The sequence below is a fragment of the Dipodomys ordii genome, unplaced genomic scaffold (genome assembly GCF_000151885.1).
Source record: "Dipodomys ordii isolate 6190 unplaced genomic scaffold, Dord_2.0 Scaffold40, whole genome shotgun sequence".
Classification (NCBI taxonomy): domain Eukaryota; kingdom Metazoa; phylum Chordata; class Mammalia; order Rodentia; family Heteromyidae; genus Dipodomys; species Dipodomys ordii.
Window position 1 is genome coordinate 2,886,786 of NW_012267256.1, and position 20,825 is coordinate 2,907,610.

Genomic DNA, 20,825 nt, shown 5'->3' on the forward strand with positions numbered 1-20,825 from the left:
CCGGGCTGGCTTTGAACCGCGATCCTCAGATCTCAGCCTCCTGAGTAGCTAGGATTACAGGCGTGAGCCACCAGCGCCCGGCTTTTGTAAACATTTTTGTATAAATAGGTGAAGGAGGAAATGGATGCCAAATTACTCCTCATCTTTAACTATTTCTTATCTACTCACCCTTTCCCCACTCCCTAGTGACAAAGGGTATAACATAAAGTTCAGCTCTTCAAATGAATTTTCTAAAGTTACAATTCAAGAAGTAGCTGGTGACGTATTATACACAGACGTGCAGATGCACGACGTGGTAATGCTCAGTGTTCCAAAGTGGTTCTGGTTCATTTTTCAAATGCTACCACGGTCTGTGAAGCCTACCTTCTCTCCAACGACCTCCAGTGGTCTGGCCCTTGCTTCGTGTCTTGGTGGAGTTATTTTCCCCTTTCATTCGTGATGCTTCTGCTTATCTTTGAACTCTGTTGAACTCTAGCTTTGATACTGGCTGCTGAGTTCCAGCTCCTTCCCTGCCAATCCTTTGGGGCTGATCTTGTCAGTGAGTTTCTCTGTCTTGGCTCCATGATCAGGTGGGAGGACCCCCAGGCTGCACTGGAGTAAGACAGCTTTCTATTTCTAAGCAGCATGTGGAACTTGCTTGTGGGAGAGTCACAGAGATTGTACTTAATTTTGCTGTTATAAGCTCTTTCTTAGTTTCTTAGATGATTTAATTTGGAAACAATAAATAAAAAGAACATCCTAGGTTTTACCATAGAGATGCATAATGCTGTCACTCAATAATTTCTTTGTGAAGTCTTGCTATACCAAGTATGCCTGTCTATCTGTCTGTATATTGTGATATTATCATTTCTCAGAAGGCATTGGACCAAATTGCCATTAACTTGCTGGACACTGGTGGCTCACGCCTGTTATCCTAGCTACTCTGGAGGCTGAGATCTGAGGATCAAGGTTCAAATCCAGCCTGGGCAGGAAAGTCGGTGAGACTATCTCCAATGAAAGAAAACCAGAAGTGTTGCTGTGGCTCAAGTGGTAGAGCGCTAGCCTTGAGCTGAAGAGCTGAGGGACAGTGCCCAGGCCCAGAGTTCGAACCCCATGACCAACAACAAAAATTCCCCACGACCAACAACAAAAATTCCATTAACTTAGCCCTTAGACACCATGACTAGTCAAGTGAATGGGTGTATGATGAAAAGAATAAAGGTGTCATTCTGTTAGAGTAAATATATATCGAGCTAAAATAAATACAAATTCCTTTTTTTCCCTAAAGTTCCTTTCTACAATAAGATGTCAATTGTGAAAGCTGAGTTTCACAGTAGGAATCAACTAAAATCATGGCTGAAAGTTTCTTGACAAAATTTCACCAAAAGCTGAGGCAGAAGAAGGTATGCATATTCATTTCATCATTGTTGTCATTAGGTCTCTGTGTTTGTGAAATGCCTTGAAATATGTGGTTAGCTGTGTCGTGGAGACAACTCCAGCTGTGGAACTTTCTGGATATGTGGGGTTTGGATGATGACTGAAGCTGTAAGGTTTATTCCTAATATCTTCATTAAATATACAAAAATGACAATAAAACCTCACCTCTAAATTGTCAGAACTTACCTTCATTGTTAATAACTTACTGCTATTTTAAAAGATTTTTGAGATGGATCAATAAATAAGTTTCCAATGAATACATATGCTCATAATTTAATTCATTATGATCCATAAAATTCCAGTTGAAACAATTTTTTTGAACCTGACTACCTTTCTCTGAATTCCCAACTCACTATAATGAGTTGTCAGGTGTTTCCTTGGTAACAGGAATATTTATACTACCTCATATTTTTGATGAATTTTGTGTGTGTGTGTGTATGTGTGTGTGTGTGTGTGTGTGTGTGTGTGTATGAGAGAGAGAGAGAGGGGAGGAAGGAAGAAAGGAAGGAAGAGAGAGACTATAAAGTACGTGCAAAGTACATTGAGAGAAGGAAATGGAGTCAACTCAATTACTTGGGCCAATGGAGTGTGGATAAAACAAAATGATGTACAATCAGCCAATCAGCCTGAGGGTTTCCTCATCACTACAAATGTTTTTTACTTTTCTGTAAATAAAACTCAGATCAAGACAAGAGTAGATCAGGAGAAAGATTCTGAGGATAATACTAGGGATTAGATTTTTTTTAGCCCCTCTAAAGATTCCTTTAGAAGAAAGAAGACAATACAAGGGTTTCCCTTCAGCCCATGGTTCCTTCACACCTCTGCTCCATCACTACAAATACAGATATTTGGTGACTATAAAGGAAAGAATGAGGCTCGCTGCCGTGTTTTGTATATCTTTCCTAATGATGATATAATTGTCATTATTTCTAGGTGACTTTGTTAGGATGTTTGCAGGAATATGTAGTAACTCATTAAAGGCATTATGCAAGTTGAGTCTGAAATGTAATCCTGCCTCCACAATCCTGACTTACCCACTGAGAAAGGCAAGGGGAAGCACTTTTAGACATCAACACAGTGACCCAGGAATGCTCTAGTTGTCTCAGCCTTGAAACAAATGGGAGACAAGGCAGGGTGGACAGAAAATCAAGAGAAAGCTACAAGAGAGCATGGTGAACCACGTCATCGGAGCCAACCCTGAAGGCTGCGGCTGGGGTTGGGCAATGAACTGGCTGCATAAGCATTCATTTATTTCATGTCTAGTTCTTCTCACTTTCTGTTATTAAGTTTACGTGGGAAAAGAGATCCTACTTTCTCTTCCTGATAGGGGCCCCCAAATCTCCCCATCCAATCAATTTACCACCCCTCTCCCCTTCAAACCCCAGTGTTGTATGTGAACCAGTTAGAGACCATGAAAAAGCTATGAATCAAAGAGGCCTGAGTGTGTGCCATTCCTATCTGTTAGATGTATTAGTATGAGGCTGATGTGATTTCTTGAACTTTGCTACTTTTTTTTGCTAGTGGAGAGAAACTTAAAACTGGACGGAAAAACCTTAAAGACAAACAAAGAAGGAGAAGAAAGAAAACAGATTCACTGAGTTACAAGGTCATTTCTCTCTTGAAGCCAGAAATACTCTGACATCTTAAGTTTTATGAAATAATAAATATGAATTAATTAAACACTACTGAACTGAGTTGTACTTTGCTGTCACTTGTAATCAGAATATTCTTAACTGACAAGAAAATTGGGAAAAAGTATGTGAAACTGGCTGCGAACTGTATTTTTTGAGTAAATTTTATTTTATTTTTTGCATAACTCTCCTTACTCATCATACCATCTCTAAGAATAGCATGTAAGGCAGGCAGCAGACCTAAACTGTTAACCAGACAAGGTCATTCCCCTTGGGAAATTGATCCTGAGTGATAGGAGGCTTCTTTGATACCCTTGAGTTTTTTCTGCAGGAATTTATTAGGGCTTCATCCGATAATGAAAGCTAATAAACAAAAATAGGTGGAAAAGACAAAATAAAGAGAGGAAAAACTGAGTGGCAATGGTTAAAGGAACCTTTTCTATAAACTTGAAATTATCTTCGTAATGATCAACAGTTAGCAGAAGATTATCATGGGGTTTTGAAGATATTCCTTTCTCAAGGAATGTCTTTTTAAATTTACATATATATATAAATGTATGTATATATATAAAATTGAATTCTATGCTTCCATCAGAAAGATTGACACTGCCCCATTAGTAAGGAAATGGAAAGACTTGGAAAAATCATATTAAGTGAATTAAGCCAGGCCCAAAGAAAGATAGGTCTCATGGTTTCTCTTATTTACAATAATTAGTACATCTCTAGGATAATCTTATCAGATGAGCAGAATAGCTCAATAGCTACATATCACAATACAAGATGATATTAAGTGAAATGAACTCCAAGTCATTGTCACAAGAGGTTTTTCTTTGTGGTTGTTGTTTTTAATGTACTACGTGATTTTTTTGTTTCTTTTCTATGTTCTTCCCCCTACGGTTTATCCCCTGTTGTTGCTGTATTTGATTTTGATACCTTGGTATTTCATATATGTTTATTTGAATTAGGGAAGGGAAGGGTACCAACAGAACGGTGAGACAAAGAACCAATGCAACAGCGATATCCACAAGACAATACGTTAGAATAGAATCTGTACAAATTGGGGTGGGAGGAAAAGTAGGAGAAAAATGAGGGAAGGGGTAACAAGTTTGACAAGAAATGTACTCAGTACATCACTTTGACACTTAAAAATACCTAAAAACATTAAAAAAAGAGGTTGCCTCTTCAAAGCCATTGAGCCATTTCCAAGAAGTAATTGTATTTATTCTTTAACAACACTGAAGGAACTTGTATTGTTTTCTGCTGTTGTCTTTCTGTTTATCCCTGCATTGATCTGAGTAAGTACTGTACTGTTGGACGTTATCAAATCTGACTTTGTAGCAGTGAATGTGTATGCTGAAGAAACTGAATAACTTGCCAAAGGTCACACAATTCATTATGGCAATTCCAGGTCTTGAAATTTTGACTCGCCATCTCCAAAGCCCCATGTTTTTTTCCAAAAGTCGATTGTGTCTTACTTACGTTCTCAGGGAGAATAAAAATTTGGGGAGGATAGACTAAGCTTTCCCCGGAGGAAATTAGGAAGTACCTGTGGAGGATAACGGAGGTTCAGATTTCCAACTTCGGTGGAATTCTATGAATCACATATTGTGGACAGATTATTCATGCGTGGGGCCTTGTGGGGTGAACTCTGGGCCCACCAAGGCCCATGTGTTAATGGCTTCTTCCCCAGCTTGGAGCCATGGGGCGTGGGTCGGACCTTTAAGGGTCCGACTTTCAAGCCACCATTAAAGACCTTTCCAAACCCAGTCCTCTTCCCTGTTTTTCTTGCCTGGCTTGCTCTGCCATACACTCTCCACCATCCTGTGGTGCCCTGTCACTGGGCCCACGGTAACAGGACCAACAGGCCATGGACTGAAACCTCCAAACCATGAGCCGAGACAACAGCAACAAAAATCGTTTCTTGTATCATGTATTTGTGAACAAGTAACACAGAGAAATAAACATGCTCCTTCAATCTTGTCATCTCAGGCCCAGATTGTGTCAGGAAATTTCAGGGCTACGGTAGCCTGTATCTATGATGTAGTTCGGGTTCATTTGGAGCTGTTAAGCAAATGTTCTCTACAAATTTAAGTTCTGAGTGGCTGCTATCTATGCCATGCTTCACCGTTTATTCAAAGAAATTTTATTGGCTAGGGTTCTCCAGAGAGACAGAGCAAAGAGGGAGATAGAGAAGGAGGAAGGGAAGGAAGAAGGGAAAGAGGAGGAGAGAGGCGGAGACAAAGAGACAGAGATGCAGAGAGGCAGAGAGGTATTTTAAGGGATTTGCTCACATGATTATACAGGCTAAACAAGTTCCGTGACTGCAGCCCCATGTCAGCAACTATGAAGAGCTGGTGTTTCAGCTCCAGTTCAAAGACAGGACATGAATCTCCTTTGATTTCCCAAACTGAAAGCAGTCAGACAGGAAAACGTTTTCTTATTTTTGAAAATTCAGTCATTCAGCAATTTGGATAAGATTCCATGACTCCCATATTACTTAGTCTACTAACTCAATGTTAACCTCATACACACACACACACACACACACACACACACACACACACACACACACAGAGATTCGCTCTGAATAATGTTTAGTCACTCACCTAGACACCTTATAATCCATTCAATACATAAAATAAATTGTCATAGGAACATGTATTTGCAGATAGAACACTGAAAGAAGGAATAGCTAAATAATTGGATGAAATAGTCAAAGTGATCTAGAGCACATACTGGGTAAAGATTGCTGAGAAATACAGCTGCAGAATATCTAATTCCTAGTGTTAAATGGGCTAAATTGAAAAAGAAAAGAAAAAGAAAAACTAGTTGAAACTCAAAGGGATGAATACTAAAACAGTTAAAAAGTTATAAATGGAAACCCAAACAAGAAAAAAAAATGAACTTTATATTGTACAAGTCGAATGTGAGGGCAAGAAAGAACTCTATCATTCTTTTGCAATGCAGGATAGCTTCTTACCTTATGCTTAGAAGCAGAAATACACAAAGTAAGTTGATAAAATTCAGTGAATGTCCGCTAATTCCTCAAATAAAAAGAGGAGCAGGCTGATGAATGAGGCCAGAAGAAAGCCAAGGAAACATTTCCTTATTGTAGAAGTCTTCAAAGATGACGAGCAGGTTCTGGTGTAAGCAGGGGGGAACTAGAGCAGGACACACATTTAAAGTCCCCCAGTAAGTCTTAACGAAGCTTCTGACATTAAATATGGACCCACTGCAGCTGTCACGTGGACAGGAAAACCCAGAGCATACCAAATCCAATTAAAACTACAAATTTGAGCCAAATGCTGATACCTCACACCTGTAATCCAAGCTACTCAAAAAGCCGAGATCAGATGATTTTTGGTTCAAAGTCAACAACCATGCAGAAAAACCCTAAAGACTCCATTACCAATTTATCAGAAAAAAAAAAAAATCAGGCTGGGGCCATGATGCAAATGTTCCCACACTAGTCATAATCAAGTAAGACGCATGAAGGCCCAAGGCCCCGATGTCAAGCTATCTTACTAGCACTTTACAACTTGCAGTGGAGGGAAGTAAGGGGGAGGGAAAATGGGAGAAAAATGAGGGAAGAGCAACAATAGCCAACAAGAAATGTACTCACTAGTTTACTTATGTAACTGTTACCCCACTGCATATTACCTTTAGAATAATATATTGTCAGTGGTGGGGCTTGAACTCTGGGCTGGGCGCTGTCCCAGCTGGTCAGCTGAAGGGGAGCACTCTACCACTTGAGCCACAGCACCACTTCTGGTTTTCTGGTGGTTAATTGGAGATAAGAGTCTCACAGACTTTCCTGCCTGGGCTGGCTTTGAACTGTGATCCTCAGATCTCAGCTTTCTGAGTAGCTAGGATGACAGGCGTGAGTCACTGGTGCCCAGCTTATAAAATAAAAAAAAATTAAAGATATTTTCAAGTACAAAAGAGTCCATATTCCCTAAGGTAAAGAGTGTATTACATGTGCAATTTTATTTTATTCTCTTGCAAACTTGTAATTATTATAAGTAGTTCTATTATGCAACTATATTGTTATTTACAAAATATAGAAAAGAATAGAAATTACAGTGAGTATCCCTATACTGGTCACTTATAAATTCTTAGCCTTTTTTGAGGTCCTTCTGGAAGGTAATTGTTTATACAGCCCAAGGCCGACATCTGACCCGTCAAGCTACAGTTACATTTTCTTAGAAATCCCATCATTATGGTGTCTAGATATTTCCCCACACACACACCATGCTCTTGGGTTTTATTTCTGATCAGACACACTTTTTCACTTAACTGAATTTCCAATGAAAACATAATTTGTAAAACATTGATGCCAAGTTGGTACACATGCATGCTCGTGCAATAGTCGAATCACAAATGGCCTTTTAGGCCTTCTAAACGACGTAGAGTTCATTTGATCTCCTCTCACTCTTAGAATAAAAGTGTTTGTGTGTTTACTCAGTGCAGCTGTGGTTTGTGACATGTGGCATTATGTCATAAACCGTGAAAATACCAACCAGATTAATATTTGAGGCCAACCTTGAAAAGCCCGCTGTTTGCATTAAAATTCAGTTACCCATCAAGCATTAATAACATTTATTCCTGTTTTGCAGTGAGCATGAAAACAATGAATTTCATTTGCGGAAGAGACAGCGCCTAGGTGTACTCATGGGACTTAACTGTCCTACACAATTATGTCACATTTAGATCTGAAGTAAGAAATCTCATGCACAGGAAAAAAAATCAAAGCAGGTGATAATATCGTCATGGTTAATGGTATGTAAAACCAAAAGCCAGGCAACAGGACAGGTTTACGGAGGTGCTGAAGGAGCTAGGCCCCAGGTGACCCGAAGAAGTCAGAGATTTGTCTTTGCCTTAGAAAGACATCATACAAATGACCCCAGGTCCAAATAAGAATCGCTCTTGCCTTGATGAGTCGCGGGCAGATGCCTGCACAGAAAGTTGAAGAGAGTCTTTAGGAAGGTCATGCTCTCTCTATGGTTTGGAACGTCTTATAACAGAAGTGCGTAAGCAAAGCGAAGGATCGATCGATCTGAGGATTTAACAAATGAGTAAGCAGAGCAAGGCAGAGTGAAATGCACAGCACCAGACCTTAAGAGATGGAGAAAAAGACCAAGAGCCCAACTCTCTTGGAAAGATCAGGAATATTTACTGAGGGAATGCCAGAGTTCTGAGTTACAGTACCTGCCTTGTAGCTAACTCAGAAAAGGGAGATGAATAATAAGAGCTCTATAACTTGTATTTATATGCTGTCTTTCTCTGAGAAGTTCATAGTACTTTATGGATAACATCTAATTAAACTTTACAACATGCCTGGAAGAAAAGAATCATGTGTTACTGCCTCTGTTTTGCAGATAGGAAACCACGTTACTCTTGCACTGGGTTCCTATTGTTAGTGGCACATTAAGAAGAGGTTTTAAATCTGTGTTTTATGTCAACGCAAAATCCGTTGTCCTTTCTTCCTGGAAACAGCAAGAATTCTAATAGTTCTTGTAGCATAATAAGGTATTTGAATGAATCATTTCTTACAGTTACTAAATATGCATTCTTCACCACGGGATGGTTCTCCTGCCTCTGTGGGAAGTGCTCTTAAAACAACAACAACAAGAGGAGGAAATCGAAGTTCAGAGAGTCTGCAGGGTAAAGTTCAGAGAATCTGCAGGGTAAGTCATCTCTGCCCAGTAAGTGTCAGAGCCTGGGCCCAAACCAATGTTTCCTCTACCTTTTGACACATGCTTTTCTTTATCTTTTCTTTGGGTGCTGGGCTTGAGTTCAGGAGCTGGGTGTTGTCTCTTAGTTTACTTGTTCAGGGCTCACACTCTACCAGTTGAGCCACAGCTCCACTATTTGACTGGTTAACTGGAGATAAGAGTCACAAACACTTTCCTGCCTTGTCTTCAATTCAATGGCTTCAAATTGCCATCCTCAGATGTCAGCCTCCTGAGTAGCTAGGACTCTAGGTGGCCAGTTCACGCACGTGGTAATATAGCATCAGCTCTATCCTCTGCGCCCTAAATTTGAGTGCCCCAGCGTAAGCTGTGATGTACAGATTCGGCATCCTCTTTAAGCTCCTGAGAAAGCTCTTCATGACTTGGTCTGGAGTCTGTCTCTGGCCGTCTCTGGATACATCCTTCCACTCTGGTCCTGGATGAGACTCTACAGTGCGGTCTCCACATTCTGCGCCCTGTGGTTTCTTTTCTTGATACTCCTCATCGCTGTCTCTGCTGACTCCTGCACTGTCCCCGGCTCAGCACAGGGGTCCTGTCTCCTAGACAGCTGTCTTCAATCCCCCTCAAACAGATGAGGGCTCCTCTTACGTTTCCATCCAGCTGCTGGCTACCACCACTGTAGCGCTCTGTACTCTGCATGTACAGCTTTCTTTCACTTGTACGTTAGAATGATCGTCTATGCTTTGTCCACATCTGGAACCTCAGTCTGTGATCTGGTACTGAATCCACGTTAGGTATTGGCAATAGTGGTTGTGTGTGAAATTCATCTTAAATGAATGCACCTGAGCCTTCAATTATTCTCATTACTCATCGCCCCTGACTGCGCTCCAGATGCTTGTGACTTTCCTATGGCCAGCTTGGCTTCTCAGACTTCTGTGTCTGAGCAGTTTGGGGGTACTACCAGCTTTTCCAAGCCAGAAAGAAGAAATGTAGGTATTCCTGTGCGGCTGCCATGTTCTCGCGGGAAGTAGCTAGAGCCTGGATTCCTGGATCATCCCCCTCAACCCCTGGCATCTTCCACGTGGATCGTTTATCTCTGGACACTGAGGTAGTCTGCCCTAAGCCATGCTCCGGATGGCCACATGGCTACTTTTCCATTGAATTCATGTTCTTCCCAGTGTCCTCATGGACATTGCTTTAAAGGGTTAACCGGGAACCGGATGCTCATTCTCTTGATTACACTATTCAGTGTGCGCCCAATCCCATCAGATAGGCTGAAGACCACCTCGTTACCCAGAATGTGTGAAATGCACTTTCCAGTTTTCTAAAGACTTGCTTTGAAATCTCCCTCTAAAGACCCAAACTACTACCACCAGTCTCTCTCCTCCCTCTGGGGTATACCTCCAAGGCCAGCAGGTTATCATCCACTGCAGGGGTGGGGAAATTAATCCAAGCTCCAGTTTGAGAGTCCAAGTTTTCATGTACATATATATATATACACATATGTACATATATGTAGATGTATATGTGTATGCGTATGAGATCAGGGGCCATTGCCTTGCCTGCTTTGTCATTTTCTAGTCATCAGGACAGCTAAAGCTAACAAACACTTTCATTTAGGCAATAGAAAATCCCCAAGTACTCAGCAGTCAGAGTCTTAATAAAGTATATTTAACAACATGTACTTTTTACATAATGTATTAGCATTATTCATAAGGGGAGAACAGGCTACAGAAGCAGTGGTGAAAGGAGATGAATATTTTAAAAAGAAAGCTTTCCTAACATATAAAATAAAGTCATGAATGTTAAGACATTTTATTGTCTATTTCTTTTTAATTTTAGAGATGACATTATCTCCCTTTAGTAACTGTGCTAGTCTAGTCCTTCAATGGTAATTTATTGTGTTCCTACTATGTGTTTGGAATATCTTTAATGCTCTATAAATACCAAGCCCTTGGAACATTAAAGGAATCCAAATCTCCATAAAGCTTTCCTTTTGAAGAGCAAAATTCTCACCCAAATTGTAAAATGTCTACAAACGGTACTGCTTTTACAGTTCGGTCCGACATGTCAATATTGTTTATTGTCCAAATAAAAAAGGAAGCATCCACGCTTCCTTTTGCTGATCATCTACTTCTGGCGACCGGTACATGTATCAAGAGATCTCTTTGGTACCAGAAATTGTTCTTCTGTGGGGCGAGAGTAGAATAATCAAGAAAGTCTATACTTCTGATCCGCTTGGACAGGATGCACAGCAGCAGCACCCTGAAGACAGGGATTGCGTTTGCATCATAAAGTGCTGAAGCACTCAGAAAGAATTCAGAGTTCCACCTCCTCTACCGAGCTCAGAGAGAGGCAGAACGGCTTTTCCTCTGCATTTGATTTGTTGGAAACCAAATCCAAGGAGATTTTATAGCCTTTTAGTACTCATAAGCCCTTTCACTTTATCTCTGTTTTATAGCCCTCCTTGCTGAGACCATAATGCACTGGGGAGATTGCCAAGACACCTGAACTCATCTATTCCATTCGAGCCTGATGACAGGGAACCATTCAGATGTCAGCTGCCACGTCTGTGTGGAGTTGCCCACAGCACTGATCAGACAGCGCTGAATGATACAAAGACTTCTGAGCTGACAGATAGATAGATAGATGGATAGATAGATAGATAGATGGATGGATAGATAGATAGATGGATATATAGATAGATAGATAGATAGATGGATAGATGGATGGATAGATAGATAGATATATAGATAGATAGAACTGGAATCAAATCTATGTAAACATCTCTGCCTCCAATTACGTAATGTTTCAATGAGATTTGTTTCCTTCTTCTGCAAAATGGGGAGATAATGTGCACCTTGCTACTGATTGCTGCGGGGCCCGAGGGAGGCCGAAGGAGCTCCTTGGGGTTTGCTGTGTACCCCTACTCCGGATCTGGGACATGGAACTAATAATGGTACCTACTTCACAGCACTGTCCTGAGCACTCTGCGAGGTACTAAATGGAAAGTGCTTCGAATAACAGCTGGCTTACCTCCAGGTCCCGTTAGTACCTGCTTGTGAGGATGTCAGTGGAATTGTTATTACATATCTACTGGCATTGCTGAGACACAAGTTCACGCTCCGACGTGAACGAAGTTGCCTTGTTTTCCCCTTAGCTATTTCCCTTGTTCTAAAGAACGCATGCTATTTTTTCCTGCATTGTGGCGAGAGCATATTTCAAGTTATATAATTCTTGGGTTGTACATTGCCGGTTGTTTAGGCTTATGTAATGACCACAGCCAAACTTACTCCCATCACGTAAGAATGCTGCCATCATTCACGGGTCAGAGGGGGACAGAGGGTGGCATTACTTAGACAACCTACTCTGTGCAGAGATCTAATGTCACAGATATCCGTGATAAGCCAGAGGCCCAATGCTTACTTATTGTCATAAAGAAAAACTGCTTACTCCAGTCTTGTTTTAAGATTTTAGATCAACAAACAGCATATTTCCTTCTTCTTCCTTCTCTGATCAGTAACAAAGTGAACTTTGCCTCTATCATCACCTTTAAATAACATATATATATTTATATATATATATGTACATATACTTATATGTGTATATGTACATATACATGTACAGATATGGATATGCATGTGTATGTATATATACATGTGTACACAATATAATACACATATGCATGTGTATATACATATATACACATGCGTGTGCATTATGTGTGAATATAAACACATGCATGCACATACACGTGTATAAGTGCACTATTGCAAGTCATTAAGGGATTTATTGTAATATGTTAAAAATAAGTACAAAATATATGCATGGAGGCTATAAGGAGTTCCATAAACTCATTTCTAGAGGAGATGAGGATGATGGAATGCTGTTTTATTTTTCTTTAATAGTAGATTTTTTTCACATTTTTCCCTAATCACATTGCATTATTTTTTTTGTAAAATGAAAAACCTATTGGATATGATACATAATAATTATGTAATTAAAACAAGACTTTCATTTTGGTCATTAGGTTTTGTAAAAGGTACTATTAAGAATAGTGACATCTTCCAAAGAAGGAGAAATAGAACCTATTAGAGTCGATCCCAGATGAATTGCTGCTGCTTCAGGGGGAGGTGAGGTATAGGAGGACCAGTGAATTAATGTGTGGTCACTTGACATGAAGTGTCTCATTGGGAAGCAGAGACGTGTGAGGAGCTACCTGAGACACGTCCCTCTCAGTTACACGCTGGCTGAAATCTGCTAACTTAGGCAATTAGCGAAGCGTCTTAGCGCTGATCTTAGTGCTTTGGCTGGACTTTTACCTGCCATCCCTCACACACCAAAAAATAGGTTGAAGTCCTAACCTTTGGTCCCCGTGAGGGTGGCTGTATTAGCTTTCATATGTACTCAAGCTAAAATGAGGTCATTAGTATGTGTCTTAATTTTCTTTCCAGAAGAAGAGAAGGTACGCAAACAATACAGACACAAGGGGAAACATCCTGTGCTGGAGAAGATGGAGACAGAAGTGCCAAAGCTGCCAGCCGAGGAACACTGAAGACCATGGCAGCCACCAGGTCTAGGAAGAGGCCAGGAAGGAGTCTTTCCTTCAGATTTCAGAGGGAATGGGGCCTGGCCAACATGGTCATTATGAATTTCTATCCTCTAAAATGGAGAGACAATGTATTTTTCAGTTTGTGGTACTTTGTCTATGGAAGCCCTAGGAAATTAACATTCCGCACAATTATAATTGTTGCTTATTTACAGCCCCAGATATTCATTAAATAAACATCATTTTAATCTCTGTTCAAAACCGTGATGCTTGCCAAGGTGTTTATGTCAGCTGGGAGTCAGCTATAGTTAGCGTTAGTTTTCTACGTAGGTATAAATATTCAGAGTCAAATAGGCCAGGTGCAAAGACAGCCAACCAACTAGTTGGCACTGAAGGGAAGAGAACTTCCTGAAAAAAACACAAGCTTCTAAGTTCAATTCATATTGCTAAGCTACACAGGCTTTTAAAACCAGAAGAGTGAGGAGGCGCGTGTTAAGGAGGACGTGGGAAAGTTTGGTAACTGGAAGTGTTGTGGCTAACAAAGGATTTCCATTTACTACTGGGGCCAATGTGACGTGATTCTTTGCAGTGGTCGATTGCTGCCGGGCACGTTGTGTAGAACAGGATTCTATAGGTGCTTTGAGGGTTGGAGGAAAGAGTGCTGGCATTGATTATTAATGCCTGCCATGAACATTGTTGGGAAATGACACTAATACAGACACAATCTACTTGCATTTCACAGCCAAATAATCATGAGTAAATAGACAAAGTTTTAACACACTTTGAAGCTACTGCCAGTACTTTGGGCTAGTCAAACCTGGACTCTTGTTTACAACTACAATATTGAGAGAGGAATAGTTAAACACTATCTCTTAAGAATTTAAGTAAAACATTTAAAGACAATTTCCTAGGGCTGAATTGGCATTAGAATTTATTTATTTATATCTGCTCATTTTTAAATTATTTTATTTTTATTGTTATTTACTTATTTAGTTTTGGTCAGTCGTGGGGCTTGAACTCTGGGCCTGGGAACTGTCCCTCAGCGCTTCAACTCCAGGCAAGTGCTCTACCATTTGAGCCACAGTGCCACTTCCAGCTTTCTGATGGTTAATTAGAGATAAGAGTCTCGTGGACTGTCCTGCCTTGGCTGGCTTTGAACCATGATCCTCAGATCTCAGCCTCCTGAGTAGCTAGGATGACAGGTGTGAGATATAGGCTCCCAGCTTGAAACATTTTAAAAAATGTATTTAACAATGATTTGGGGAAGCCAAACTCTTTGAAGTACAAGAATGGGGTGTGTTCACTTTCATATGCTTAATGGCATTGCGCGTACACTTTGATTTTTATAGTAAGTGGTAATAAAGTTGCCTTTTGATTGAAGTACACACCTTTACAATAAAATTTTTTAAAAAAATATACAGCTTGCTTCTCCCAGACTTATTTCTGTGGGAGAATGATAGTGCGGCCCCCTGCCGTGGGGTTTGGCACGGTGACTTGCAGTGGGGTTTGGCATGGTGACTTGCTTTGACCACGGTATATGAGTAGACACGGCCTGGGGAAGTTCAGGGCATGGGCTCTAGGCCCTGCCACTGGCTGTCCTGCTTCTGGTTTTCCTGACTTGTCTGCACAGTGGCGTCTTCGACTTCACTCTCAAATTAAAAGGGCATGTGGGCAGAGCTGCAGCCCACTCGGAACGCGGCTGAGACACCATCGTCTTCGAGCTGTTGAAATGTAGAGCTTGTCTGCAGAACAAACTAACAAAAAGGCCATTATGCTATCATTCCAAAAAGGCACTCAGCAGCTGTCAGGCAGGCCGTCTCTACTGGGGGGTGGGACATCGTGATGCCGGGTCGGCTCAGAGGCCTAGGAGTCCAGGCATGAAAATCCGAGCAAAGATTGGTGAGCCTAAGCACAAATACACTGCGACAGTGTCTACAGGTAGATCTCAAGCTAGAAAAGAAGCTGGGGAGGAAAAGGATGATAAAATGCGCACTGGCCTTATTATATATATTCTGTGTGTGTGTGTGTGTGTGTGTGTGTGTGTCTGTCTGTCTGTCTGTCTCTCTGTCTCTGTCTCTGTCTCTACCAGTAATGGTCTTCTTTTTTCAGGTGGAGACCTTTGACATTCACTCACTCACCCCAAACTGCCTACTTCCTACTTCTTTGTAACAGTTGTGTTCATCACAAGAGAAAACACGTAGTGCTATTTTTTTCCCCTATTCTTCTTTGTTAACTCTTTTTACCTATAACCTGTTAGCCACATCTACCAGGAAGTCTTCCCTGCTGTTTAAGGCCAGTCACCTGCAGTATGTTCTAGTAAATTCCACCTCTCCTATCAGCACGTGGCTCATACTTGATTTGCTACATAAATCCCAATTTGCTGGGAGATGTTATTCACTATATGGAGTATAATAGAGGGTCTACTTTCTACTACTAAATTCTTAGTATTCAGAGTAGTGCTTGCACATTTGTGAACACTGGTGAAAGAGGTGATTGGACAAATCAAGTAACTGATTGTGACACAAATGGGAGCAAATCTCCGTGTAGCTTTTGTGAGCTGTTGAAAGTGCTTTCCTGTCACTTCATACCCAGGAGTAAACTAGTGAACACAAACTTGGAGCTTGACTTCCTTTCTGCCATGCCAGAGAGAACTTTATCTTACATGCTAACTTCCCAAGCTCAATTTAGACCAATGTGATAATGGTTGTTAAAGGTTAAAGGTTGTAAAGGTGGGCTACTATCTTTATAATCACTGGATTGTTTTTTCCAGTTTTTGTTTTATGTTATTTGTGCCCAGACGGGGACTTGAAATCAGTTCCTCATGCTCTTGTTCAGCTTTCTTGTGCATAGCTGGCTGTCTACCATTTAAGCGATGCCTTCAGACTGGCATTTGGCTGATTCATTGGATACAGGATCTCATGGACTTTTTTGTCTGGTCTAGCTTTGAACTGGGAACCTTCATATCTCAGCTTCCTGAATAGCTAGGATTGTTCATTGCTACCCAGCTCCAATTTTTCTTTTATTAAGAAAATTTTAAAACTGAATTTTTAATGTATTTATCATTTTGTACAGCATGATATTTTGACTTATATATCCAGTGAACAATGGCAAAATCCAGATAATCAGCATTATCTTACCTCATGCGCTTGTCATTTTGTGTTTTAAGTTGCTAGTGGGTAGACTGAAAGTGAAATAAGTAATCTGAAAAATTTATCAAAGTTTAAAGATGCACTGGTGTAGTTGAGGTGGTAAAATAAAAGTTCGATCATCTTTCATTTTGTTTTCAACACTTCTGGAAATATAGTTTTCAATATTTTCATAAGATACTCTTTTGGATTTTTTCCAGAAGTATTGAAGAACAAAGGGCTGGAAGTAATGCTAGTCTTTTCCTGTGCTCTTTGTGTGTGTGTGTTTATGTGTGTGTGTGTGTGTGTGTGTGTGTGTGTGTGTGTGCACCAAAGACTAAGTAATTTATGTTTACAAATTGAAATTTTCTTGTCCTCTTTCTGCAAGCCGCAAAGTTCAAGATCAAGACATGGAAAGTTTGGTATTTGATCAAAGACTGGTCCAAGATGGTGACATTTGTTCCCATGGTGGGAAGAGTAAGAGAGGACCCAACTTGGTCTTTATTGTCTTTTTGAATTGGCCGTATTGAAATCTGTACTCAGTGCCTTGCTCTTGCTGGACAAATGTGCGACTGCTGGAGTCTTGCTGCCATTGTGTTCCCTGCTAGTACATTGTAGAGAGTATCTCACATTTTCCTGTCCCTGGATGGCCTTTGACCATCATCTTCTACTTCCCCATCCTGTGTAGCTGAGATTACAGGTGGCTGCCACCATGCCTGGTCTGAAATAGTAGCACCAGTCCCACCTATCAGGGTGGAATTATCATAACCTAGTCACCCTTCAAGGGTGATTGCCGCAACGGCGATGACCTGTCAGCACCAGCTTTGGAGAGGGTAAGTGCTCAGACCATAGCAGGAGGTCACGTAGTAAATTAAATTCAGCACCGAAGAAGCCACTCTGTTGACAGAGTGGCTGTGGGAGGTGGTCAGGAAATGCGTGCAGAGGAGATGAAGGGAGAGGGCTGTCAAGAACTCCATGTGCGTCTTGTCTACAAAATTAAGAAAAGCAGGGAAGGGACGGGCTGGGAGGGAGGGGAGAACACTGAAGGACTGCCATGGCTCCAGACGCATTGTGTTCGCAAACCGCTTTGGCAAACGGCAACTCCTATGTACAACTACTTGAAGATTAAGAAAAAAAAAACTCCTGGAAATATAAGTAAGGCTGAACCTGGGTGGCTCACACCTGAAATCCTTCCTCCTCAGGAGGCTGGGATATAAAGATCCTGTGTTGAGATCAGCTTAGGCAGAAAAATATGTGGGACTCATCTCCAATTCACCAGCCAAAAACTAGTCTCGGAGCTGTGGTTTAAGAGGATTAGCCTGGATTGCAATAGCTCAGAAAGAATACCCAGGTTCTGCATTCGTATATATGCATAATATATATACATATATTATATATAATATATTCAACACACAAACACACACACACACACACACACACACACACACACACACACACACACACACACACACACACACACACTGAGGCCTTCACACAGACCAGGCTGAGGTCCAGGCCAACCACATTAAACCCTTATTATTTCTTGTGGGTGGTTTTCCTTGACTCAGTGGTCGCAGGAGCCCCCTGCTCTTTCTGGATGGGCAGTGTTAGTTTTGTCGGCTCTTGCTCACTCGTTCTAGTCTGCTTAGCAGGGTGAACCCTCTTGACCTCCTACAAACAAACCATGGTGACTCGCTTAGAGCCGTGTGGAGCCTGACCATGTGGGGTTCTCCTACTTTCTCCTACGTGTCGGAGCTCCTGAGCCAAATTGTGCTGCCATCGCAAAGACTCCCCCAGAAACCCTCCACCCGCATCCACAGCTAATGCAGACAATTATTACCCACGTCACTTCTTTACTCCTAGGAACTGGGACCATTCCAGCATCCGTAGCTGAAGAACGCATAGATTTTATGATGCTTTTAGACAAAAACTTGACTTTTCTATTTTCACTGCTTTTTCTTCCCTCTTGCCCTCATCTAGTCTGAGCACCTTTCCCTTTAAGCAGAAACATAAGTCTGCCATTTAATAAAACCCCAATAATGATCCTTCTTGAAAGGACAAGGGCTAATAATCACTCCCCGCTTAACATTCTAGTCACATGACAGAGGAGAATAAATCAGTTAAACAGCAAGATGCAGCAAACTAATTTTCATGTAAAAGAGGAATGATTGCTTTTTTTTTTTGCAAACCATTGTGATTTTTTTTAAAGCTGTTAAAGCCCAAACATCCTTGTCTATCAGTTTATGAATTATTAATAAAAAAGAAGAAAGAGGCTTTCTTTCTTTCTTTTTTTTTCCTTCTAAATATCATCTGCTAAGCCGGCATGGCCTGAAGAGACTCACACAGATTCCTGATTTACATAGTCCCAGTTGGAAGTTAATGAACACTGGTGAGCCACCTTTCAACATGCAGATAAACCTTCATGTATTTAAAAGCGGGGACTCTGTGCTTGTTCCTGGCAAATTATTCATCTAAGATCTGAAGTTTCTGACACCGCCTGCGTCAGATAAACTGTCACCCAAATTGCAAACTAATTAGTGATTCAAACATTTTCGAGCTGATTGATGACAGAATAATTTACGCTTGTTTCTCAGTTTCCAGCTGGCACGGGCTGCTGACTGGAGCCCTAATTAACGCGAGTACATCAGTCATCTTCTGCCAAGGCAGCACATACAATTAAAAGGCACTTTAAATGGAATATCACATTAAAAAGACTGGGAGATGCAAATGTAAGGAAACAGCGCTTTAGGAAGAATTGACAACAAAAACCCACAAACCAAAACAGAATGGAAAAAAAAAAGATTTTTTTAATGGAGAAGTAAATTGTACTCTGTATTGAGTATTTAACAACAACAAAAATAAGCAAGAGAAGCCAGACTGGGCATACTAAATATTTTTGTATTTAAGGGGTTTTACTGAGATGAGTGTTTACTGTTCTTTTTAGTGCCAACAGTTTGGATAATCGCCTTTTAAATATGTTCCTGTGAGAAGGGGACCCCTCAGGTTTCTTGTGTGGTGTCTGGAATTCTGTGCGAGCTTCGTGGATTTGTCTGGATTTGTGCCACTAACTCACATCTGGCCTCTGACTAGACATGATGCTGCTTTGCTGTAGAGGGCACTAGAACTTTCTGATCACCTTTGACATGGCGCTTTGTCCCACATCTCTGCTACTTGGTCCTGCCTGGAATGATTTGCGTTCACAAGATCGTTTGGGTAGGCTTTTTTGTTTCAGGGCGGTTTCAGGGTAGCTCTGCCCACACATGCACTCTGCCTTCTACCACCGCACCCCTCGCCTCGCTGCCCTCTTTAGGATCCACGTTTTCTAGACTATTTGGAGCCTCTTCAGACTGGCTTAGTGGCGTGCATTTACAATTTCTCCACAAGTCTGGGCCCTGGTGGCTCATGCCTGTCATCTGAACTACTCAGGAGGCTGAGATTCAAGGATAGTGGTTTGAAGCCAGCCAGGGCAGGAAAGTCTATGAGACGCTTATGTCCAATTAACTACCAAAAAGCTGAAAATGGTGCTGGATTCAAGTGGTAGAATGCTAGTCTTGAGCACAAAAGCTCAGGGATAGCACTCAGGCCCTGTGTTCAAGCTCCAGGGCTGGCACAAAATAATAATAATAACAATGTGAAAAAAATTCCTCCATGTCTTTTCATGGGTTGATAGCTCATTTCTTTTCAGTGCTGAATAATGTTCTGGTATCTGTATCTATTATAGTCTATTCCTTTATATATCTGATGATGATCTTGGTTGCTTCTCAACTTGGTAATTATGAATGAGGGTGTTGTAAATATCTGTTCAGACAAGGTTCTGTTTGGACTTAAGTTTTGGCTCCTTTGGGTAAATGCCAAGGAGCACAATAACTGGATGGTTAAGAACTGGCTTTTTAAGGTGAGTCTAGCCCTGAATGGACTGGCAATGCAGGGTCTTTGGAAGGGCATGTGCCACAGTCTGACTCATCCCCCTGTGTGCAGAGCGCACAGTTCCACTCTAAAGAGAAGAGCCATTCGTCTATTTCCTGTGTCCTTAATACACACATGTGCTCATGCCTAGATGTACATATATGTACATATTTATGCACAGTTATGCATTGCTTAATGTCAGGGATACTTTCTTTAAAAATGGATTGGTTTGCCAAGCACTGGTGGCTGAGGTCTATTGAAGCTAGCCTGAGCAGACAAACCCAAGAGAGTCTTAGTTCCAATTAATCAGCAAGAAGCCAGCAGTATAAGTATGCATCAAGTGGTAGAGCAACAGCTTTGAACAGAAAAAGCCAAGAAAGAGCACAAGACCCCCAGTTCCAGCACACACAAGCTAGACTGGGTTAATAGGTCATTTTACTACCCTGTGAACAGATTGTATTTATACAACCTTACCAACTGTGATAATCTTATTGGACCCATGTTG